Source organism: Lathyrus oleraceus, chromosome 6 (assembly GCF_024323335.1).
Source record: "Lathyrus oleraceus cultivar Zhongwan6 chromosome 6, CAAS_Psat_ZW6_1.0, whole genome shotgun sequence".
In the NCBI taxonomy this organism is placed as follows: Eukaryota; Viridiplantae; Streptophyta; class Magnoliopsida; order Fabales; family Fabaceae; genus Lathyrus; species Lathyrus oleraceus.
This window is the reverse complement of record NC_066584.1, coordinates 235,117,574-235,143,598: the sequence shown is the minus strand read 5'-3', so window position 1 is coordinate 235,143,598 and position 26,025 is coordinate 235,117,574. Positions and strand designations below refer to the sequence as shown.

Genomic DNA, 26,025 nt, shown 5'->3' with positions numbered 1-26,025 from the left:
AAATCCTCTCCCAGGTCATTGAAAGTGCAGATGCTTGCACTATCCAACCCCATGTACCAATGGAGTGCAACACCAGTCAGGCTATCTTGGAAGTAGTGAATAAGCAATTGATCATTATCTGTCTGAGTCGACATCTTGCGGGCATACATCACAAGATGACTGAAAGGATAAGAATTTCCCTTATATTTTTCAAAGTCAGGAACTTTGAACTTCACCGGGATCTTGACGTTGGGTACCAAACACAACTCGACAACACTCTTCCCAAACAGATCTTTACCTCTTAGCGTCTTCAATTCCTTGCGCAACTCAAGAAACTGATCTTTCATTTCGTCCATCTTTTCATAAACATTCGGACCCTCAAACGGCTCAGAATGATAGATGGTATCCTCTACGCGAGGCAAAGTGTGCATAACTGGAGGTGGCACGGACATGACCGGGCTAGAAGCCGACATGGAATCAAATGTAGGCGCAAAGCCTTCTGGCACAAAGTTTGGCGGTATTCCCCATGGGAATCCGGCAGGCAGGTTTGGCGCGAAGTGGGTGGTAGCAGAAGGCACGGTAGAGGTAACCACTTTTGAAGTAACAGTCCTCGCGGGAGGAGTTGCAGACGTTGGGGAAACTTGACTCTGAGCAGCAAGAACTGACTCCATCATGGCAGTCAGTCGAGCGATCTCGTCCTTCAGCTCTCTGTTCTCTTGCTCTTGACGCTCCATAATTCTCAGATGATTGGCTCTGGTATTGTACCGGTGAGTCAACTTGGCTTCAACATAGAAGAAACACCAATCAGACACCTGACAAAAACCTGCTTATGCAAATGATGCATGAAATGCAATGCTTGATTATTTTTATTTTTATTTTCAAGGAACTTACTATATCATTTGCAAATATATAATACTTAAATGGCAATTGCAATAATTTGATATGTGATGCTGATCGCGACTTTATGAGTCTATTGGGGTATTAACTGCAAGTGCACAGTCTAATCGCGTAGTTTTAAAAGATATCGATCCCACAAGGACTTAATGAATCGATATACCATTTTTCTAAGGTTACTTCGTAAAGCTAAGGCGGATGATACTTTGTTGATTAGGGGGAAAAGTAAAACTAAAATCAGATCTAGATTAAATATCAAATACGCGGATATCGGTATGTAGTTCGTCGTAATTAGGGAATCAAATCTTCGTTGGTTTCTTAGTTTTAAAATAAGTCTTTTCAGTAGACACTATTGATTAAAAATCTTTTCTCAAACTCTCGCTCTGTTGAATCAGACTATGACTTTATATTAACGTACGCTCTCACTATTTAGTTAAGTCTAAAATCACTTTTTGAAAATAATAGAATCTATAGAAACTCTTTTTAAGAAAATACTAACCGTTTAAACACCCTCGTCTCAAACTCTCGCTCTGTTGACTTAGATTATATGATTAAACTTAAATGCTTAACTCTCGTTCTCAAATTTAACTTTTAAAAATACTTTTTGAAAATGATTAGAATTTAATTAACTTTAAAAATTGCTCTCGCCCTGATTTAAAGTTAAGGTCCAATTTACACTGTCCAGTTAAAAGCTCAAACTGTCGTTTTATTGATTTTAACTTCTTTATGTCTTTTACTCTCGTACAAAAACTTTGGTATTAACTCTGTAAATTGAGACCATAAAAAGAGTGACTATATTTTTAAATAAATTTAAACCAACTTAGTTTTGATTCCTTAATTCCGCTTACTTTACATACCGATATCTAAGTTTATTTAGCCGGACATGCTAAACAAGCCTAAACAATAATTATGCTTAAATACAGCCATATCAGACAAACAGTATAGATAAACAGCAGTACAAAGCATATATAAATTAAAATAGTAAATTAATGAACCTGTAAAATTAATAGAAATCTTGGTTGTTCCCTAGCTTCGATGCTTGAACACTCCACCACAAACCGGTTGGATTTGTTCTTCGCAATCTTCGTTCGGACAGGAAAATAACGGCGAAGGAATAAAATACTATGACCTAACGTAAGGTTAGATCCAGTAAAAACTACACAATAGTTTCCGGTGTAGAAACTAGTGTGAAAGAAAATAAATTCAATGCTTTGGAAATTAACTAGAAAAGAAAAGGAAATAAAAATGCTAAGAAAGTAGAATGCTGTAAAATATATTGCTGTAAAAGCTTGCACAGCGGAAAAAAGGAGAGAGGAGAGGCCAGGGCACCACTTAAGATCTATTTATATTCATCCCTCATGTAACCGTTTCCCAAAAATTCCTTCAGTAGGTTTCCTCGTGTGTCAACGAGTCAAGCGAAGAAAAAGGGCGAATGTGCTTCTGTTACGCGTCAAAGCCAGAAAAAATAGGAGTAGGGGTGTGACGTCCGTCACACCCTGTGTTACGCTCGTAACACTGAGCAGGGGGGCGTGACGCTCGTCACGCCTTGTGTGGCAGCCGTCACAGCATCACAGCGCTTCTCCTTTGTAGTTGTGGGCTGGGTTTTAGTGGAATGCTTCTTTTTGCACCCCCTTTTCTTTCTTTTTCACGTATGCTTCAAATAATGTTACCTGAAATAAATAGAAGGAAAATACCAAGTAATATCGAATAATATAAAATAAATGGGATCAAATAATAATATAATATAATTAAATCAAGTCAAAAAATGTGATATTATTTCATGTTATCAAACTCCCCCACACTTAGATTTTTGCTTGTCCTCAAGCAAGATACAATGTAGAAATTGGTTTAAAGTATTAGCCAGATGAAATTTCCAAATACACATCAATTCGTAGTAGGTTGCAAGTAAATCTCGTTTAGAAATAACCTGAGCTTAGTCTTAACATCAACAACTACCGTTACAACATCAGATAACCCTACCTTATGCAAACCAGTTCGAGTCGTGCTATTATAGCTAGCCTAGTTCTTTTACTCTTATTTCACCCGTTTTCATTCTAGCGAAATCACATTAAGCCCTTTATCTTTTCGCGCACATAGTGGAGTAACCGGTTAGCGATTCTGATCCCCTTTTTAGCTGGAAGTTCTGGTACATAAGTTGGATAACTTCGTTATTTAGTCCATTGCAAATTGCGGGGGATCGGATCGTAGTCCGCCCTACCAAGTTCAGCACCAGAAACTGCTGAACCAACTCACAATGGATCGTTCATACAATGTTTTTGTAGGGTCCGCAACCTTTGGATTAAATGATCGGGTAAGGATCACCTAACTTAATTAGTCCATTTCCTGATTTTTAATATATTGTTTTTGGGAATCATTCACTTATATTCATCGGCTCTCCACGTAGTTTGCTATTAAGATGGTGTCGACTTCTCGTATAAACTACTCGGGGTTACTATAAAACTAAAAGTTCAAGGAATTGGTATAATAGGTACTTAGCCCGATTTAACATGTTGAGGTTTTTAGAGTGTTGGGGCGGTAATAATTTTTGTCTTAATTTTACTCAAGTTTGATAAAATAAGCAACCTTTATACTTATTGAGTGTGTTGAATTTTTGTTATGGCTCGAGAAAATTGAGGGGAATAGATAATAAAAATTTTCACACTAGGGACTCGACTTGAAATAAATATATTATATATTTTTTTTATAAAAGGGAAATAACAATGAAAGGGAAAATAACATACTTGGAAGAGGAATGTTGAAAGAGAAGTAATCCTAACTGAAACAAAGTTTTTCCCCCCCACACTTAAATGAAACATTGTCCCCAGTGTTTCAAAGAAAACAAAAGAAAAGGGAACCCAAACTCAATTCTGCCTTCCGCCTCTTGTTCTCGGACCCGGTGATCGTTGACGAACGTCCAAGTCATCAAACCTGTTGAGCAAGTCAGTGAACCGCTGGTCGGTTATTGCATTCCTCGCTTCCTGTTGATGTTGCATCTGGCGCATCAGTTGCATCACTTCGTTATTCTGCGCCTGCATGGCATCAATAGCATCCATGATGTCATCATTAGTTGCTGGTCTTCTTCTTCGACGACGTCGGGAGGATGAACCAGTTGCATTATCGGAAGGGTTAAGCGGGGCTGACTGTTGTTCAGGACCTTGATCACCTTGCTCCATTTCCTCAAACTCGTCCTGGAGCGGGTTTGCTTGTGTAGGGTCGGTAGCTTCGGGAGCATTCAGACGTAGATGAATCGGTCGGGGTTGGTGACATCTGTGAGGGCAATGTTGGGTAAAACAACGCTTGGGACTTCTTGGTTATTCACCATAAGATAATACCTTCCGCCTACTCTATTTTTGATTAAGCGACTGGAGCGACAATAGCTTATATCCATAAATAGGGGTGGCAGAGATTGCAAATTTTGAAGTCGGTCCCCTAGATTCAGACCAAGTGCTATGGTGGTTATTAATCCTCCAATCACAAAAGGTTGGCGGCCTCTAGCACATAGGGTGCGGATATGGTGAAATAAGAAAGAAGTGGCGTTTACCTTTGTATTCATTTCAAAGACGCAGTGGAGGAAGAATAATTCCTTCGCGTTGACTTTGCTGTTGTTGGGTCGACCAAAAATGGTGTTTTGCAAAATGCGGATAAAATACCGGATAGTGGGGTTATGTATGTGCGAAGCAAGTAGTGCATCCCAATTATTGGTTTCCACACCGGATATTTTTCTAAAGAGGTCGAAGGCGTTTATGTGCCACTGTGAGTTCGGAGGGATTCTTGGGTGGACTTGGCCTCCTACAGGAAAGTGTAGCATGGCACTCAACTGGTCCTTGGATAGTGAGTACTCGGTGTTGAACATGCGGAAAGTTGCGGTACCGGTTAAGTACTCGTCTTCACCGGTTGGAGTGGTGTATGAATAAGAACTTAAAAATTCTAAGGTGAGTGATGGGTAGGTAAGTTGATTTTGTGAGCAAAGAAAAGTTAAATCAGAAAGCCTAAGCAGCCATTGCACACCTTGAAGTAATCCTAATTCTTGTAAGCAATTTAAATCATGATACCTGGTAGATACGACACCTCGTTGTTGGAACCGAACGAACTGCTCACGTTGATAGTTATCATCTTCAGATCGGAAGATAATATTTCCGAATTGTTGGTTCTCCGCCATATTGGTAGGTAGGTAAAAACAAGGAAAAGAGAATGAAATATATTTGTGTAGAAGTGGTTTGTTGGAGTGATGTGGTGTAGGAAGAAAGATATTGTAGGTATTTATAGGAAAAGTTTTTGGAATTGGGAAGGTGAGTGGGTGAGAGAAAAATAAATGTGGATGAATGTGAGTGGGATGGAGTAAAGGTGGGTTGAATGGAAAAATGAAAAGATGGGGAGCAACGGTCATGTCCCCAACGGTCACCAACGTTCACCTATTCTGAAGCTGTCACGCTCGTGACAGAAGGTGTTACGGGCGTCATGTGCATTTGTGTGACGACCATGATGGCTTGTGTGACGCTCGTCACACCAGTTAGCTTGCAACGGTCACTGGCGCTCGTGACTGCTGACGTGGGTGTTTCATAAATTATTTTTATTAATAATTTTTTTGTTTTTTTTGTTTTTTTGTTTTTGTTTTGTTTATTATATTTGCTATTGTTATATTTTTGAATTGCCATGTATGCTATTCTACTATACACCATAGTGTATATATATATTTTTCTTTAATAGGCTATGTAAGTAGTAACATATAGTGAATATCATTACTGGTAATTGTAGATATTACATAAATCAAAATAAAATAAAATAAACCAATAATGCCAATAGCTTCAATAAATATAATGTAACATTTGAAGACATAAGAAAACATGGAAAAGCAAATTAAAATCAATGTTAAACGAAACTATAAATTGCCTAAAACTAAAACTAATTAACTAAAAACTTCTAGCCACTTGTAGGATCTTTGGCCGGAGGAGCAAAGGAATTGACACGGTTTAGCAACTCGTGGAATTGATTTGTCATACTACTCATGTATCCCAGAAATTCATGTCTCATATTAGTTAACTCTTCTCTAATGGCATCTTGTTATGACATCAAGGCTTGAATGGCGGTGTTATAATCAGTTCCGGGCATATGATGTCTATGATCAGGTATTGCCGATTCTGCGGGCGGGATAGGATGAGGTGGAGAGGCAACATCATGGTAACCAGTTGGTGTCTGTGGATCAGACTCAGCATAAGGAATCTGGTCGTCACAAATCTCATAGTCTTGGATGGATTCAACAGATCTGACAGGAGAAGGTATTCCATTCAGGTTGTAGAGCCAATTATTTCGGTTATGGACACTAGTCATCGGACTAGGCATGGTGAATAGGTAAAGAGCTTGGTTATTAATTATTAGTTCAAACTCTTCAGGTCCAAGGTTTTCTATAAACATAGTGTTGAAGAGGAAAGGTATATTCATAGGCTCAATGCCACAAAAAGGGTTCAAGTCAAGCATGGGTTGGCGCAGTCCAATAGCATTAGCAATCATAGTTATCAATCCTCCTATTAGGATCGGTGCACGGTCATCTTGAATAAGGCGGTCAAAACTCGCCAACATATAAGTGGCACCATTCACTGGACGGTTTTGGGAAGCACAAAATATTATGAAGAGTTCATCACGTGATACTGTGGTAATGTTGGATTTCTTCCCAAAAAGAGTGTGTGCTAGGATCTTGTGGAAATAACGAAAGGCCGGGTTATGTATGTTTCTAGAAAGAAACTCATGTTCCTCGGGGTCGTCATTTCCCGTCAAACTTCCCCAAAAATGCTCAAGCTATCTATATTAAAAAAGGTCTTCTTAGCTCATGATGAATGTATCAAAAGAAGTAGGGAACCCTAAAAGGTTAGTAAATTCTTGAATGTTATACTGATACTCCATGTTGAACATCCTGAACTGAATGAAACCTCGGCTTATTCCTTTTCCATGGTTTGGTAGATACATCAGGGAGCTAAGGAATTCTAGAGTTAACCTCCGGTAAGTGACAAATTGTCTTCGAATAGGAGTGGTTTCCCACCCTATTTGACTCAGCGGATACAGGACACTCTCTCTTAGTCCAAGGGCAGTCATTGCCCAATCATCAGCATAAAAACTTGGGTGCATCTCTCTCTCTGCTAGTTCTTCAAATTTTTGTCTTTGAGCTCTCCCTCTGAATTTGATACCCATACGATCAATATGTCCCATCAGGTTAATGTTAACTAAAGAAAGGAAAAACAAGAATTTAGTCAGGATTTGGCCAGATGCCGAAAGAAGAAAAGAAGAAAAGTTTGATAAAATAAAATAAATGAAGAATGGATACTGAATTAAATAAAAAAGAATAATCAAAGAAAAAATAAAATAAAAATAGAAAATAAAATAGAAAGTTGTGGGTTGTCTCCCACGAAGCGCTTTGTTTAAAGTCGCAAGCTTGACATAAAAGTATTAAATGTTAATCTATAAATTTAGGAGACAATATGTCTAAGTGCAGGACTTGCGAATCTTCATTGTTTTCATCATAGTGATAATGTTTCAGACGCTGCCCGTTTACGATAAATGCTTCCATAGATTTTCCCTTAATTTCCACAGCCCCACTAGGAAAGACATTAGTGACTTGGAAAGGGCCTGACCATCTAGAGCGTAGTTTTCCTGGGAATAACTTAAGTCTAGAGTTGAACAAAAGGACTACATCGCCTTGTTTGAAAGTTTTTCTTGATATGCGCTTATCATGCCATTTTTTCGTTCTTTCCTTGTAGATTCTGGCATTTTCGTATGCGTCTTGTCTAAGTTCCTCTAATTCATTTATATCAAGAATTCGCTTTTCACCGGCGGCCTTATAGTTTAAATTTAAAATTTTAATAGCCCAATAGGCCTTATGTTCTAACTCTACTGGGAGGTGGCAAGATTTACCATAAATAAGCCTAAATGGGGTTGTTCCTATGGGAGTTTTGCAAGCGGTTCGATATGCCCATAAAGCTTTGGGTAATTTTGATGACCAGTCTTTCCTTGATGTAGCGACTGTTTTCTCCAATATCTGTTTAATTTCTCTGTTAGATACTTCCACTTGTCCACTAGTTTGAGGATGGTAAGGTGTTGCTACTCGATGTTTTACGCCGTACTTAAACAATAATTTTTCGAGTATCTTAGATATGAAATGTGATCCACCATCACTGACGACTATTCTTGGGACACCAAATCTTGGAAAGATTATATTCTTAAAGAGTCTAGTTACTACTCGTGTGTCGTTTGTTGGAGAAGCTATAGCCTCAATCCATTTTGATACGTAGTCAACCGCTACGAGTATGTACTTGTTACCGAAAGAAGGTGGAAAAGGTCCCATGAAATCTATTCCCCACACGTCGAAAATTTCTACTTCCAAAATGCCTTTTTGTGGCATCTCGTCACGTCTAGATATGTTTCCTATGCATTGACACCTATCACATTTCTTGACAGCAGCATGCACATCCTTCCATATGTTTGGCCAATAAAAACCGGCTTGTAGGATTTTAGAGCTGGTCTTGGATGTACTTGCGTGTCCACCATAAGGAGCGGAATGACAATGTTGGATTATACTTTCTACCTCTTCTTCAGGTATACACCGACGGAAAATACCATTGGGGCCTCTTTTGAAAAGTAAAGGGTCGTCCCAGTAATAATGTTTTATGTCATAGAAGAATCGTTTCTTTTGTTGGTAGGATAAATCAAGTGGAACCACTCCGGCGGCTAAATAATTGACAAAATCAGCGTACCATGGTGTAACGCATACAGCCAAGGTGGTCTCTACCTGTTTATCAGCTCTATTTTCTTCCAAATTAACTATAAGTTTATCGTACGAGAAATCATCATTGATCGATGTTCTTTCCGGTTCCAGGTTTTCAAGTCTAGAGAGGTGATCTGCTACTACGTTTTCAGTTCCTTTTTTATCTTTGATTTCCAAATCAAATTCTTGTAACAACAAGATCCACCTTAGGAGTCTAGGTTTAGCGTCCTTTTTTGTTAAGAGGTACCTAATGGCAGCGTGATCAGTGTAAACGATTATTTTAGCTCCGACCAAGTAAGAACGAAATTTATCTAGTGCAAATACTACTGCTAAAAGTTCTTTCTCGGTCGTGGCGTAATTCATTTGTGCTTCATCTAGAGTTCTACTCGCATAATATATGACGTGAAGTTTTTTATCCTTTCGTTGTCCTAAAACAGCGCCTACGGCGTAGTCACTTGCGTCACACATTATTTCGAATGGTTTATTCCAATCCGGAGTCTGCATTATGGGTGCGGAGATCAATGCTTGTTAAAGTGTTTGAAATGCTTCTAAACACTTATTGTCGAAGATGAATTCAGCGTCCTTCATTAATAATCCGGTTAAAGGTTTAGTTATTTTAGAGAAATCTTTAATGAATCGTCGGTAGAAACCGGTATGTCCTAAGAAGCTTCGTACTTCTCTCACAGTTTTCGGAGGTTGAAGGTTTTCGATTACTTCTATTTTGGCTTTGTCTACTTCAATTCCTCTATTTGATATGATGTGTCCTAAAACAATCCCTTCTTGTACCATAAAGTGACATTTTTCCCAATTAAGTACTAGGTTTACTTTCACACATCGTTCTAGAACTCTTTCTAGGTTTTCAAGACATTCTTCGAAACTTTGTCCGCATACGGAGAAGTCATCCATAAAGACTTCCATGATGTTTTCGAGAAAATCGGCGAATATGGCCATCATGCACCTTTGGAAGGTTGCAGGAGCATTGCACAAGGCAAACGCCATTCGTCGAGAGGCGAAGGTACCAAAAGGACATGTGAACGTTGTCTTTTCTTGGTCATCAGGATGAATTGGTATTTGAAAGAAGCCTGAGTAACCGTCTAGATAGCAGAAATGAGAATGCTTAGCTAGTCGTTCTAACATCTGGTCTATGAATGGTAAAGGAAAATGATCTTTTCGGGTTGCTTTGTTTAGCTTCCTATAGTCAATGCATATTCTCCATCCCAATTCAATTCGTTTGGTTATAGTTTCTCCTTTTTCATTTTCGATCACGGTTATACCCCCTTTCCTTGGTACTACGTGTACAGGGCTAACCCATTTGCTATCGGATATAGGATATATGATACCTGCCTCTAATAACTTCGTTACTTCCTTCTTCACTACCTCACTCAGGATCGGGTTTAGTCTCCTCTGATGTTCCCTAGAAGTTTTACAGTCTTCTTCTAGCATGATGCGATGCATACAAATAGAAGGACTTATCCCTTTAAGATCGGTGATGTTGTATCCTAGTGCGGTTGGATATTTTCTTAAGATATGTAGGAGTTTTTTGGTTTCGAGTTTTCCTAGGTCTGCATTGACTATCACTGGTCGTTCAAGTTCTGAGTCTAGGAATTCATATCTCAGATTTTTGGGAAGTGTTTTCAGGTCGAGGGTTGGTTTCTTAAGGCATTGTGTAGGATCCGATGTTATTGCTAAACATTGGTTCAGTTTGTCTTCTACACGATAGTCAGACAATTTGTCATTTTCTAATTTTGTTTCTTTTATGCATTCATCGATGATATCCATGAAGTAACATGTGTCATCTATTGCAGGTGCTTTCAAAAATTTGGAAAGAATGAACTCAATTTTCTCTTCTCCTACTTCGAAAGTGAGTCGTCCTCGTTTTACGTATATGATAGCACCGGCGGTTGCTAAGAAGGGTCTTCCCAATATAATGGGGGTAACTTCATCTTCTCTTATGTCCATAATTATAAAATCGGTTGGGATGTAGAATTGACCTATGCGCACGGGAACGTTTTCAAGAATTCCTACAGGATATCTAACGGAACGATCTGCTAATTGCACAGACATTTTAGTTGGTCTTAATTCTCCCATTTCAAGTCTCTTGCATATGGACAAGGGCATAACACTGATACCGGCTCCTAAATCGCATAGAGCTTTGTCTATGACAAATTTTCCTATGTGATAGGGTATAGAGAAACTACCAGGATCTTTAAGTTTAGGAGGCATATTTTGGATTATCGCGCTGCACTCAGCAGTGAGTGTAACGGTTTCGCTATCTTCAAGTTTCCTTTTATTAGAAAGAATTTCTTTTAAGAACTTAACATATGAGGGCATCTGTGTAATAGCTTCTGTAAAAGGAATGGTGACGTTTAATTGTTTCAGTAGGTCAACAAATTTTTTAAATTGGCCCGCGTCTTTGGTTTTAATAAGCCTTTGAGGGTAAGGGATAAGTGGTTTGTAAGGCGGTGGAGGTACATAAGGTTCTTTCTTTTCTACGGTTTCCTTATTACACTCTTCCTTTTCCTTAGGTTTACTTTCTTCCTCAGTTAACTTTTTAGAGTTTTGGTTCTCAATCCTTGGGTCAGACGGTCCTTCTACCTCTGTTCCACTTCTTAATATAATTGCATGAGCGTGGCTTTTCGGGTTAGGTTGGGGCTGTCCAGGAAATGTACCAGTTGGGGCAGAAGTAGGCGCTTGTTGTTGAGCTACTTGTGAGATTTGTGTTTCCAACATTTTGTTATGGGTAGCCAGGGAATCTACTTTACTTGCTAGTTGTTTAATCTGTTCGTTAGTGTGTACATTCTGGTTTAAGAACTCTTTATTGGTTTGCTGTTGAGAAGCTATGAAGTTCTCCATCATGATTTCCAAGTTGGATTTCCTAGGAACATTATTGTTAGGTGTAGATGGGGTCGGCTTTTGATATTCAAGAGGTATAGCTGGGGCTTGACTGGGAGCTTGACCTGGTGCGTATAAAGCATTATTACTCTTATATGAAAAATTAGGATGGTTCTTCCAGGTTGAGTTATAGGTATGCGAGTAGGGATTTCCTTGAGCATAGTTCACTTGCTCTGCTTGGATTCCTGTTAGGAGTTGACAATTTGTAGGAGTGTGACCTTGAATTCCACAGACTTCACAATTTTGAGTTACGGCAACCACGGTGGCTGGAGGTGATACATTTAGACTTTCAATTTTCTGGGAAAGAGCATCCACTTTTGCATTAACATGATCAAGGCTACTTATCTCGTACATGCCTCCTTTTGTTTGAGGTTTTTCTACCATTGTTCGGTCGCTTCCCCACTGATAATGATTTTGAGCCATGCTCTCGATAAGTTGATAAGCGTCAGCGTAGGGTTTATCCATAAGTGCACCACCTGCGGCGGCGTCTATTGTTAACCTTGTGTTGTATAAGAGACCATTATAGAAGGTATGAATTACTAACCAGTCCTCTAAACCATGGTGTGGACAAAGTCTCATCATGTCTTTGTATCTTTCTCATGCTTCGAAAAGAGACTCGTTATCTTTCTGTTTAAATCCATTTATCTGGGCTCTTAACATAGCTGTTTTGCTTGGAGGAAAATATCGGGCAAGAAAGACTTTCTTCAACTCATTCCATGTGGTGACTGAGTTGGAAGGAAGAAACTGAAGCCATCTTCTAGATTTATCTCGTAACGAGAAAGGAAAAGACGAAGTCGAATTGCCTCTGAAGTGACATCATTAGCTTTAACAATATCAGCGTATTGGACGAATACGGATAAATGAAGGTTTGGATCCTCGGTAGGATTTCCAGAAAATTAGTTTTGTTGCACTGCCTGCAACAGCGAAGGTTTAAGTTCGAAGTTGTTTGCTTCGATTACGGGTGGAGCAATACTCGAATGCGGCTCATCTTGTGATAGAGCGGCGTAATCTCGAAGAGCACGAGCTGGTTCTGCCATCTCGGGTATCGGCGAAGGAAGAAGATTTTTGAGATCAGGAATTTCGATTGGAGGAAGATTGTTTGCAGCACGATACTCCCGAATTCGTCGTAAGACTCAGAGATATCGTTCAACGTCGTTGATTCGTAAGTAGTACGGTTCGCCTTGTGAGCGAGTGTGTGGCATACAAATCAACGAAAAAGAAGGAAAAATAAAAATTACCTTAGTCTCTACAGCGTAACAGAAGAGTTACGATATCGACTAAATAAAAGTCCCCGGCAACGGCGCCAAAAACTTGATCACGACTTTATGAGTCTATTGGGGTATTAACTGCAAGTGCACAGTCTAATCGCGTAGTTTTAAAAGATATCGATCCCACAGGGACTTAATGAATCGATATACCGTTTTTCTAAGGTTACTTCGTATAGCTAAGGCGGATGATGCTTTGTTGATTAGGGGGAAAAGTAAAACTAAAATCGGATCTAGATTAAATATCAAATACGCGGATATCGGTATGTAGTTCGTCGGAATTAGGGAATCAAATCTTCGTTGGTTTCTTAGTTTTAAAATAAGTCTTTTCAGTAGACAATATTGATTAAAAATCTTTTCTCAAACTCTCGCTCTGTTGAATCAGACTATGACTTTATATTAACGTACGCTCTCACTATTTAGTTAAATCTAAAATCACTTTTTGAAAACAATAAAATCTATAGAAACTATTTTTAAGAAAATACTAACCGTTTAAACACCCTCGTCTCAAACTCTCGCTCTGTTGACTTAGATTATATGATTAAACTTAAATGCTTAACTCTCGTCCTCACATTTAAATTTTAAAAATACTTTTTGAAAATGATTAGAATTTAATTAACTTTAAAAATTGCTCTCGCCCTGATTTAAAGTTAATGTCTAATTTACACTGTCCAGTTAAAAGCTCAAACTGTCGTTCTATTGATTTTAACTTCTTTATGTCTTTTACTCTCGTACAAAAACTTTGGTATTAACTCTGTAAATTGAGACCATAAAAAGAGTGACTATATTTTTAAATAAATTTAAACCAACTTAGTTTTGATTCCTTAATTCCGCTTACTTTACATACCGATATCTAAGTTTATTTAGCCGGACATGCTAAATAAGCCTAAACAATAATTATGCTTAAATACAGCCATATCAGACAAACAATATAGATAAACAGCAGTACAAGGCATATATAAATTAAAACAATAAATTAATGAACCTGTAAAATTAATAGAAATCTTGGTTGTTCCCTAGCTTCGATGCTTGAACACTCCACCACAAACCGGTTGGATTTGTTCTTCGCAATCTTCGTTCGGACAGGAAAATAAAGGCGAAGGAATAAAATACTATGACCTAACGTAAGGTTAGATCCAGTAAAAACTACACAATAGTTTCCGATGTAGAAACTAGTGTGAAAGAAAATAAATTCAATGCTTTGGAAATTAACTAGAAAAGAAAAGGAAATAAAAATGCTAAGAAAGTAGAATGCTGTAAAATATATTGCTGTAAAAGCTTGCACGGCGGAAAAAAGGAGAGAGGAGAGACCAGGGCACCACTTAAGATCTATTTATATTCATCCCTCATGTAACCGTTTCCCAAAATTTCCTTCAGTAGGTTTCCTCGTGTGTCAACGAGTCAAGCGAAGAAAAAGGGCGAACGTGCTTCTGTTACGCGTCAAAGCCAGAAAAAATAATGGGGGTGTGACGTCCGTCAAACCCTGTGTTACGCTCGTAACACTGAGCAGGAGGGCGTGACGCTCGTCACGCCTTGTGTGGCGGTCGTCACAGCATCACAGCGCTTCTCCTTTGTAGTTGTGGGCTGGACTTTAGTGGAATGCTTCTTTTTGCACCCCCTTTTCTTTCTTTTTCACGTATGCTTCAAATAATGTTACCTGAAATAAATAGAAGGAAAATACCAAGTAATATCGAATAATATAAAATAAATCAGATCAAATAATAATATAATTTAATTAAATCAAGTCCAAAAATGTGATATTATTTCATGTTATCAGATGCGTTGGAAAACTTGATGCGGTGTTCGCAAGTATACGAACGCGTCAGAGTAATATAAAAGATTATCGTATCCACAGAGACCAAGTGTCAAGCTATCGTTATCTGTTGTTATGGTGTTTATCAAAGGCAATCAAAATAAGTGTTTTTGTAGTGTGCAATAAAAATTAAAATATTGAAATAGAATATAATTGATAAAGACAGGGTCGAATGTAATTCACGTAATTAATTGATAATCCAAGTACTTGCTAATAGAACTACTTATGGGCAATGTTTCCTACTTTGAAAAGAACTAATTTAACAAGAACTGTCGCTTTCGCGTATTCAGAACCGAGTTGTACTCTCTAATCAAACCCTCTTATTGGCACTTATAAAAAGGCGCGTATTGCGTTAGAGTAGTAAACCTATTTTTAAGAAATATAGTATCTTGACTAAGTTGAAAAGTATTATAACCTGGATTTCTTAACCAAAAGAGGTTCTCACGAACCAGACTCTAAACTTATAAACGCGTCCGAAAATAATTTTAAAATCTCTTTTCTTCTTGATGTTAAAAACTCCTAATGAACTAAACAAAGCGCTTTCGCTGTTTTTGAAATAGTTAAAAACAATTAAGTTTATAAAGACGTTGGACGGCTTTCGATCTTACCCAACGGAATTGAAGTGCGGGAAAACTTAAGTTGAAAGTTAAAATAGCCCTTTAAGTGTTTCTACGAACAATTGTACGGATTACTGGTTTAATTACGATCCTTACATTCTAGCCTTATAAATTTAGCTAGACATGGTAAAGTAAAAGTGCATTAAAATAAATAAAAATAGTGCGAGTGCGGAAAGTAAATAATTTAAAGCGAGTGCGAGGAAATAAATAAAAGTAAAGCGAGTGCGAGGAAATAAATAAAGTAAAAGCGAGTGCGGGAAATAAATAAAGTAAAGCGAGTGCGGGAAATAAATAAAGTAAAGCGAGTGCGGGAAATAAATAAAGTAAAGCGAGTGCGGGAAATAAATAAAGTAAAGCGAGTGCGGGAAATAAATAAAGTAAAGCGAGTGCGGGAAATAAATAAAGTAAAGGCGAGTAATAAAAACCTGCTCCAATCGGAGGGCTGAGTAAATTGCAACGCGAAAAAGAAAATGGCGGCAGGATTAACTTCCTTCCAAAGTGCTCCAAATTCGATTACAGACTCTATCACAGACTTGATGACACAATTGTGGTAACACTCCAATGCGAAGCGATTACCACTATAAAATACTGAATATATGCCTAAGTGAAACAAAGTTGCTTCTGAGTTTGCCTCTGCTCTAAGTTTGGATGATTGTAAAACTGAATTCGCGTTTCTATTTATAAGCAAATAAAAAAGGTGGAATTGACTTGGATACCCTTCAACTTGAAAATAGAGGAAACCGTTTCCTTCTTGTGGCGCCCGCCACAAGGCTATGGCGCCCGCCACAAGCACAAAGTGGGGCGCCTTAGTGGATGAAGTGGGGAAACGTGGGAGTTGAGGAAGTTGGACTTGGACACGTCATGGCTTGGTCTGTGGCGCCCGCCATGGGGTAGGCCATAAGCACAAAATGCTGAATTTTAGGGTTTTTATCTCTTTTTCACTCCTTTTCTCGATCGGGGCTCCGATTAAAGTAAAAACATAAAAACAAAGGAAAACACAGTAATAACACAACAAAATGACAATAAAACAACTAGAATTCATGTGAAATCGGAGTCGAAAATACGTAAATTTTAGTGTTATCAAACTCTCCCACACTTAAACCTTTGCTTGTCCTCAAGCAAAACATTATAAAGCTCATGAAAGAAAAATCGGTGTAAACGAGTGCTTCAGGTAGAAATTCTAAGTTCAAGTCGGGATACAGTGATAGGTACTAACTGAGTGAACTAAGGGTATCATGATGACACTAATCCGCGAATATGGACATAAACTCCATTCCTATATTAACCAACCCATATTATCCCACAATACCTAGGCCTGCCTCTTCATCTCTTTTTGTGTCCTTTTCATTCAGGCGCAATCACATTAAGCCCGTTATCCATACATGTTTCATAGTAGAGTGGCCTGTTAGTGATTATGATCAGAGCTTGGGGTTTCTGGCACATAAACATGTGTAAACCCTTTTATTGGACCCAACTGTAGTTGTGGGGGATCAGATCGTAATCCGCCCTACCGAGTTCAGTGCCAGATACCTCTGAACCAACAATCAGTGAGTACTGCTTTTCTTTTTCTTTTTCTTTTTTTCTTTTTCTTTTTGTAGCAATTTTTTACAATTCTTTGGTTTAAATGACTTTGTGAGGGTCACCTATACCGGAGTTGCCGTTTTGCTTTCTTTTATTTTTTTGTTTTTCTGGATCATTCACTTATTTGCATCGGTCCCCTACGTAGAGGATGCGTAGGCCGGAGCTGACTGCTGAGATAAACTACTAAGGACTTATACGGAAATGATGATTAAGGCCATGGTATATGGGGTTTCGGGAATGATTCCTATATTTATGAAGCTTATGGTGCTAAAACAGATACTGATGTTTCGCAAAGTTCTCCCAAGTCACCGCATCCTTACTCAAAACATGTCCTTAAAACCTGAAAACTTTTGAAATAACACTATTTTCTTTTGCAAAAAATTTTTGGTAGGGCTAAAGGTATGGGGAGGTAGGATTGTACTAAAGATCTACTATATTTGGTGACTCGTCAGACTCATGCATTATACTAAAAAGCAAAATAAACAACTAAAAGGAAGTAAATTATCTAAAAACAGCAAAGAAAAACGATAAAGGAAAAGCGAGAAAAACAATAAAGAAAAGATGATAGAGTCTCCTCCCACACTTAAATCGAACATTGTCCCCAATGTTTCGAAATAAGATAAGGAAGAGTTACCTGGAAACCTAATGCTGACCACTAGTGCCCTCGCCATCCTGAGGTGGACGACGGGATCGGGTACGACGACGATCTCTCTGATCCATCCTCGCCTGTAGGGCATCCTGAGCGGTCCTCACCTCTCGAAGGTGACCTAAAATGGTACCCTGAGTGTTTTCTATGAGAGCAATATGCTGACGGTGGTGGTGTTGCTGACGGGCTTGCGTATCGGTGATCACTTGCAGGGACTGTAGGACAGTGTCGTAGGACCTGTCTGTCCTCCACTGTGATTGTTGCATGAAGTTCATATTATCCGTCATTTGTTGCTGGATGGTAGAGAGTAGGTCGTCACGCTTTTTCTCTCTAGCCAGGTGGTCACGCCACATCTCCTATGTAATATAGAAGCCAGGAGTGGTACCTGCAGAAGAAAAAGATGGTGCGGTGTGTGGTGGTGAAGGATGATGGGGGGACACATGTGGTACGGGAGATCTCTCTCTCCGATCATATTCATCATCAGTGTCTGGTCCCGCCTCATCAGGAATGTTAGGAGGAAGAGGACCCAAAACAGCTGGAGCATCTAAATCGTAGGTCCAATTCCTCTCATCACGTATATCTGTACGTCTAGTGCAAGGTAGAATAACAGATGGGATGGCCACACCATGAATCATAAGTGTATAACCTCCTTCTCTCCTTGAGCGGCACAATTTCATGTCTCTCAGAAATTTTAAGTTAATTGTGCGAGGAGGTAAGGGGTCTAGGGTAGCCATCTCATTGTTCAGGTTAAGTGCCCGAGCAATAGACGTAATCAATCCACCAAAAGAAATCGGTCCCGCCTTATTCAGAGTTAAAATCATATGGGCGAGCATGAACGAAACCGAATTAATTTTCCTATTTGTGAGGCTTCCTTGCAAATATAGAAGCTCTTTGGCATTAACCTTATTTGGATTCTCCCGGCCAAAAATAGTGCATGCCAACAGATATCTAAAATCTCTGATGGCCGGGTTATGGATAGTTGAGGCAAGAACTCCTTCAAAAGAGTTAATGGAAGTGTTTGATAAACGCTCCCAGAAGGAAAATACGTCAACAGACCATTCGGAATCCAAAGGGGCCTCACAAATAGCACCTACCCCATGAGGGATCCCTAACAAGCTGGCTAGTTCGTCGGTACTGAATTGGTATTCAACAACAAACATTCTAAATTTGACAGTACCAACTGTGCTAGCAGTGTTAGGGTTGACAATATAAATTAAGGAACTTAAAAATTCGATTGTCAACCGCTCATAGGTGGGTTCTTCGTTGATAAAGAAATTATGCAAACCTAAGTTGTCTAATAAATGGAAAATGCTATGGTAGATACCTAAAGTGTAGAGACAGTTTTCGTCAACATACCTTGTCGGGAGGATTTCCCGATTTTGCAACCGTTCAATGATTTTTCTTTGTCTCTCCCCCGGTTTCCCTCCTCGAAGAATGAATCCGTTGAACTCCATTTGAATGCTCTTGAAAAGTGGATGAAGAAGATGAAGTGGTTGGTGAAAAGGTTGGATTTTTACAAAATCCGGCGGATGAAATCGAAAATGGAAAGTGGATTAATGATTTGTGTGGTATGATGGTTAGGAAAGTATGAGCTTTTTGTGGGTTCAAGGGCTTTTTTCCAAGGTGAAAAAAATGGGTTTTGGAGGTTGTAAGTTGCAAAAATGGTGAAGAAAAGTGGTCTGCCCCGACCATTTACAGACGCTGTGGTGGGCGCCACAGGTCCTATGGCGGGCGCCACAAGGCAAAATCTAGCTGGGCCAGATTTTGGTCCTTTGGTTTGGGCTTCGCTTGTCTTTTGGCTTTGAGGGGTCTGGATAGCATTTGTCTTGTGATTCTCCTAGTTTATTTGACTTGCATAATTTTATAAAAGTAAAAACGAAAAATAAAAAGTGAAACTGAAACAAAAACAAAAACAGAAATTAAATATAAATAAATAAATAACTGAAAAATTAAAATGCAAATAAAATATAAAACATATATAGATAAAAATAGAAATATTAATGTATAGTAGTAGTTTATATAATATCCAAATGCGATAATGTAAAATGAGTAATGCAAATACGATAAATATATAAAAGAGAAATAAAGTGAAATGAAATGGTGAAATCAGGTATTAGGGGTGTCGTCTGCCTGAGTGGATCCACGGAGCACGGCTATCTCCTGCCTGAGCTCTGCGATCTCCTGATATAGACAATCGGCTTCAGTAGCATGGGTGAGATCAGACACTCCTATCTATAAAGTTAGGTCCGCCACTTCCTGTCTAAGCTCTGCAATCTCTCTACGGCACTCAGCAATCTGGGTGCGTATGTCGGGTGTCTGCAATGAATGATTATTAGAGAGAACAGTGATTCTAGGAGATGGTGGTGCAGGTGTGTATTCAGCAACTGGGGGCGATCTCGGCTCCGCAACGGTCTCTCCCTGGCCCTCTAGAGCATAACTCCAATTCACTGGATCATGCACACTGGTCATCATAGGGTCTGGCAATGTGAAGTAATGGATGGCCCCGCTGTCGACTAGCAGTCGGAACTGACATGGGTGGAAAGAGGCTCTCCTCATCAATCCTCTGGTCAAACAGAAATCGATGTCCATGGTAGTATATCCACAGTAGGTCCGAAGATGCAACAGCTTGCGAGACAGACCCAAAGCGACTGCAATCTGTGTGATGATTCCACCAACATGGATGACTTCTTCGGTGGATCTAGAGATACCGCTGAGATTATTCAATAAAAAGTTCCCACATGCTACTGGGCGAGACTGGGATGCGCAAAATAATAGGAAGATCTCCTCTTCACTCAGTAGTGTCTCTGCATCCTGTCTTCCCAAGAAGGAATGTGCTAATATCATCTGAAAATATCTGAAGGCTGGGTTATGTAAGACATAAGATAACTGTGTAGATGGATCCTGGCTTCCGCCACCTGATATATCACTCCAAAACTTCTCCACTTCCTTACCCAGGAAATATCCCAAAGGTGTCTCCGGGATAGCATCAGGAGTAGTCTGGAAACCTAATAAGTCGTCGAACTCTTTCTGGCTGAAGGAGTACTCAACTCCAAAGAGCCTGAAAGTAGCATACCCATCTGGTCCAGAATATGGGTCGTAGTCGAACGAACTCAGGAACTCCAAAGTCAGGTTCCTATATGTGTTACTCAAGTCATCAACAAATTCGTCCCAGTGGAGTTGGTGGCTAAGGAATCAGATACTAGGCTCGATACCCAGTGCCTCCATACAATGCTGATCAGGGTAACGTGTGGGTGCCATAGGGCGCTGGTATAAAGCAATGTAGTGCTCCCTCTGAGCATTGTCTCTATAGGCAACATGCATGTCATCAAAACCCTGCATCCTGTAAAAGTTAGGAAAGTGATCCTGAAAATACAAACCATTCAAACTTTAGTCTCAATGCAAAATAAGATAAAATAAAATAAAAATAAAAATAAATGTAAATAAATGCGAAAAAAAAGTAAAAAGAAAAGAAAAACCATGGGTTGCCTCCCACGCAGCGCTTGTTTAACGTCATTAGCTTGACGGTTAGAATTTATACACCTGTAGTAGTATGAATCGGTGGATCAATCAGGGTGTGGCTCGAGTAGTATGTTGGAATGTCTCCTCCTTCGTAGAGCTTCAGTCTTTGTCCATTTACAATGAATGGACTACAGGTATCGTTCTTGATTTCTACGGCTCCGGATCTCAGAATCTTGGATACTTCGAAAGGACCAGTCCATCTTGAACGTAGCTTTCCAGGGAAGAGTCGTAACCTAGGGTTGAAAAGGAGAACATAATCGCCTACATTGAAGTTTTTCTATACTATTCTTTTGTCATGATAGGCTTTTGTCCTCTCTTTATATATTTTTGCATTCTCGTAGGCAAATTGCCTAAGTTCTTCTAATTTATGAATGTCTAGGGTACGCTTTTCTCCAGCGGCTAGGTAGTCTAAATTCAAAGTTTTAATGGCCCAATAGGCTTTATGCTCTAATTCGAATGGTAAGTGACATGATTTTCCATAAACTAGTTGGTAAGGAGTAGTTCCTATAGGGGTTTTGAAAGCGGTTCTATAGGCCCATAACGCTTCTTGAAGCTTCTGAGACCAGTCTCTCCTAGAAATAGAAACAGTTTTCTCTAGGATTTGTTTTATCTCCCTATTAGATACTTCTACTTGGCCACTAGTTTTTGGGTGGTACGGTGTTGCTACTCTATGCCTAACTCCATATTTTCTTAAAAGTTTGTCAAATATTCTTGATATAAAGTGTGATCCTCCATCGCTTATGACTAAACGTGGTGTTCCAAATCTAGGGAATATATAGTTTTTAAATAGTTTGATTACTACCCTAGTGTCGTTTGTGGGTGCAGCTATAACTTCAATCCACTTAGACACATAGTCTACAGCTACTAAGATATACCTATTTCCTAAGGATGGTGGAAAAGGTCCCATGAAATCTATACCCCAAACGTCAAAGAGTTCTACTTCCTGAATGTTTCTTAGAGGCATTTCATCACGTCTTGAAATGTTTCCAGTGCGTTGGCATCTATCACACTTGACAATGAAAGCATAGACATCACGCCACATGGTGGGCCAGAATAGGCCAGCTTGAAGAATCTTGGCGTATGTCTTAGAGGTGCTTGCATGTCCACCATAAGGTGCAGGATGACAATGCTCGATAATATTATTTACCTCTTCTTCTGGAACGCAACGGCGAAAAATGCCATCTTTACCCCTTTTGAAAAGGAGCGGTTCGTCCCAATAGAAGTTTCTCACATCGTGGAAGAATTTCTTCTTGCGGTGGTAGTCAAGATCAGAGGGTACTATATCAGCAGCTAGGTAATTAACGAAATCTGCATACCAGGGTATGTTATTTATTGCTAAGGAATTTTGGGAATGCTCATAAGGATCTAGGTTATTGTCTTCAATGGTTTCTACTCTAGCGATCAGTCTATCATAGGCGAAATCATCGCTTATGGGTACTAGTTCAAGTTTTAGATGTTCTAGCCTAGAAAGGTGATCGGCTACTACATTTTCAGTGCCTTTTTTATCTCTTATATCTAAATCAAACTCTTGTAGTAATAGAATCCATCGGAGTAACCTGGGCTTGGCATCTTTTTTACTTAATAGTTAACGAATGGCAGCATGATCGGTGTAAACAATAATTTTTGCTCCTACTAGATAAGATCTAAATTTGTCTATAGCGAAAACTACAGCGAGTAATTCTTTTTCAGTTGTTGCGTAATTAAGTTGGGCAGCATCTAGGGTTCTACTGGCATAATAAATGGCATGTAATTTTTTATCTTTCCTTTGTCCTAGAACGGCTCCAACTGCATAATCACTAGCATCGCACATTATCTCAAAAGGTTCCGACCAATCGGGCGGTTTCATAATGGGTGCAGATATTAATGCTTGCTTTAAAAGATTAAATGCGTCATTACATTTTTCATCGAAAATGAATTCAGCATCTTTCATTAAAAGTCCGGTTAACGGTTTAGTTATTTCGGAGAAGTCCTTAATAAAACGCCGGTAGAATCCAGCGTGTCCAAGAAAGATTCGGACTTCTCTGATGGTTTTTGGGAGTTTTAGGTTTTCTATAACTTCTATTTTAGCTTTATCTACCTCTATACCTTTTTCGGAAACTATATGTCCTAAAACTATTCCTTCGGTTACCATGAAATGACATTTTTCCGAATTTAGCACGAGGTTCACCTCCACGCATCTCTCCAAGATTTTCTCAAGGTTAGCAAGACAATTGTGAAAATTGAATCCGCAAACCGAGAAATCGTCCATAAATACTTCCATGATACCATCTAGGTAATCTGCAAAGATTGACATCATGCAGCGTTGGAAAGTAGCTGGGGCGTTACAGAGACCGAAAGGCATTCGTCTGTAGGCAAAGGTTCCATAGGGGCATGTAAAGGTAGTTTTTTCTTGATCTTCTGGGTGAATAGGTATTTGGAAGAATCCAGAGTATCCATCTAAATAACAGAAGTAAGAGTGTCTGGCTAGAGGGAAATGGTCCTTCCTAGTTGCTTTATTTAATTTTCTATAATCTATACACATCCGCCATCCTCCTTCTAAACGTTTTGCTACGTGTTTGCCTTTATTGTTTTGCACGACTGTGATGCCTCCCTTTTTAGGTACTACATGCACAGGGTGTAACACCCTTCTAAAATACCCCAAATATTTAATTAAAATAATAAACATATATCAGAGTAATTATGCAGTTAAGGGTGTCACACAATCATTCACACCATGTTCCAAAATAACTGTCATGCTCTTTATTTAATCAATTAAACATTTGCATAAATCGCAGCGGATATAAATCAAATTAATCAAAACATGTAAAACATGTAACATTCACATGTAATTTATTCAACAAGGTAAATATCCCATCCCGATGTTACATCTATCAGAGCACGACCCACTAAGGAGACTACACTAGACTCCAAGCATTCGCTTCTACTCAACTCATTTCTCGTTACCTGAAAAATAGTTGCAAGGGTGAGTTCCTCAATCAATATAATAAGCATTATAGAATATAATGTCATGTTAAGTAATTTAACACATTAATTACCCTAATCGCAACATACAATCAGTAACAGCACATCAGCTCAACATCATACTCAACACCAACATAAAGCACAAGTATAATCTCAAATCATACTCCACAACAACACAAACACACGTATAATATTGGAATACATCCATTCATATTATACGCCATACATACATTATGCAATGAGACTCCACACATGCGGTACCGACTATTCTTGAACATATAGTTCAAGCTCACCGATCAATCCAGATACGGCTACTAAGCTCACTAGTCCCACTCATTTGAGATCTAATGACTCACTCACTAATTCCTCACCATGGGAATTAGCTACAGCCCCGAAGGCTATGCTATGCACACTAATCATCTAGCATGCAAACATCAACAACAAATCCACAATGATTCACTCTAATTCCTCACCATGGGAATTAGCTACAGCCCCAAAGGCTATGCTATGCACGCTAATCACCTAGCAATGCAACATCAACAACAATTCAAGAATAGACATATGCTCACACTCTAAGCCATAAAACAGTCCATTCACAAATACATGCATAATATATACATTCACAACATTATGCATATCATCATACATCATCAACACATCATATCATGTCAATTAATTAAACACAGTATTAGCACACTCTACTAATACCTATACTGCTCAAAACAGCGGGATATAATCCCTATCACATCCTACGCCAACATAGGCCAACTCTCAATTATGTACACAACATTAAAAAAAACAATTTTCCACTCTGCAACAGTGTTAACCGGTTAACGCCCTGAGTTAACCGATTAACGCAGCACAACACGCTTCCTGTCCCTAAACTTAACAGTGTTAACCGGTTAACGCCCTGGGTTAACCGGTTAACGCAGCACAAACAGCAATATTTCAGCAATCACAACAGTGTTAACCGGTTAACACCCTGGGTTAACCGGTTAACGCAGACAAAACAGCAAATTTTCACAATTCAAAACAGTGTTAACCGGTTAACACCCTGGGTTAACCGGTTAACGCAAGACAGAAGCTGTTCCTGCGCTAACTCAAGGCAGAATGCAGAATTCTCCGCATTTTCCGCCATTGGAGGACTTCCGGACCTCCGATTCAACTTCCGTAAAAAGCTACATTATCGGAAAATCACGACACATACAATCACGGATTCAATTTCAGTTTTTAACACAGTTTAACCAACGTAATTCCAGCATTCACCAATCCCAATTAGGGTCAAATAACGGCTTATCACTACCCATTACATATTATCCCATAATACCCATTAATCGACGATAAACCCCCCTTACCTGAGTTAATCCGGCGAATCTTAAGCTCCAAGCTCTTCTCTTCTCCAACCTTCTTCCTCTGGCTCTGCCTCTTTGTCCTTTTCCTCTTTCACGATGCTTCTCTGTTTCACGTGAAAACCTTTTTCCAAATGAGACTTTTCTCTTATTTCCAACTTATATATTTTCCAATAATAATTATTATTCCAAAATAATAACAATAATAATCCAATAATATTTCCAATTAATTAATTAAATTAATAAATAGTATATTAATTTAAATTAAATAATTAGCCTTATTTCATCGGGGTGTTACAACTCTCCCCCACTAAAAGAGTTTTCGTCCTCGAAAACATACCTCAAGCGAACAACTCTGGGTAAGACTCCTTCATCTTACTCTCCAGTTCCCAAGTCACATTGCCACCTGCTGGTCCTCCCCAAGCTACCTTCACCAAGGCAATCTCTTTACCCCGCAACTGCTTCAACTCTCGATCCTCGATCCTCATAGGTGATGTTTCAACCGTCAGGTTATCTCTCACCTGTACATCATCTATTTGGACTACATGTGACGGATCATGAATGTACCTCCTCAACTGAGACACATGAAAAACCTCATGCAAATTTGCAAGTGACGGCGGTAAAGCGACACGATAGGCTACTTCCCCTATCCTCTCCAAAATCTGATAAGGACCAATAAATCGAGGTGTCAACTTCTTCGACTTCAAAGCTCGACCAACACCAGTGATCGGAGTAACACGAAGAAACACATGATCT

At 39.1% G+C, this 26,025-nt stretch overlaps 1 non-coding gene across 1 annotated transcript; it reads left to right on the top strand.

Annotated features, from left to right (window-relative positions):
* The first annotated feature begins 12,071 nt into the window (after positions 1–12,071).
* Positions 12,072–12,178, top strand: LOC127098816 (small nucleolar RNA R71). The gene has a single exon (XR_007793510.1). It is a non-coding gene; the product is annotated as a small nucleolar RNA R71 (small nucleolar RNA).
* The last annotated feature ends 13,847 nt before the right edge of the window (positions 12,179–26,025 follow it).